The sequence below is a fragment of the Papilio xuthus genome, unplaced genomic scaffold (genome assembly GCF_000836235.2).
Source record: "Papilio xuthus unplaced genomic scaffold, Pxut_1.1 DF827461.1, whole genome shotgun sequence".
Taxonomy (NCBI): Eukaryota; Metazoa; Arthropoda; class Insecta; order Lepidoptera; family Papilionidae; genus Papilio; species Papilio xuthus.
Window position 1 is genome coordinate 1,864,448 of NW_013531188.1, and position 457 is coordinate 1,864,904.

Here is a 457-nt window from a genome sequence, read left to right on the forward strand (position 1 = left end):
ACAACCCCTATTTGGAACGATGCGACTGGCCAAATGCAGTTAACTGTGGAGACAGAGTAATCCCAGAAGACTGCGAAACTGAAGGAGGTGGCAATGGAAATGGTGATGGTAATGGCAACGGTGACGGAGGCTCCGGTGGTGGAGGCGGTGGTGGAAACGATGGCACTTGCAATTGTAATCCAGGAGAAGCACCCTCTATCTGCAGTGGACCAGGGTCGAACGGAGTCTTAATTGCTCACGAAAATTGCAATCAGTTTTACAAATGTTTCAACGGAGCACCAGTTGCCATGAGTTGTCCTGGCGATTTGCTCTACAACCCCTATTTGGAACGATGTGACTGGCCAAATTCAGTTAACTGTGGAGACAGAGTAATCCCAGAAGACTGCGAAACTGAAGGTGGTGGCAATGGAAATGGTGATGGTAATGGCAATGGCAACGGTGACGTAGGCGCCGGTGG

At 50.1% G+C, this 457-nt stretch overlaps 1 protein-coding gene across 9 annotated transcripts in view; it reads left to right on the forward strand.

Annotated features, from left to right (window-relative positions):
* Positions 1-457, forward strand: part of LOC106119437 (uncharacterized PE-PGRS family protein PE_PGRS54-like) — a 7,146-nt gene that overhangs the window by 2,830 nt on the left and 3,859 nt on the right. The window lies entirely within an intron of this gene.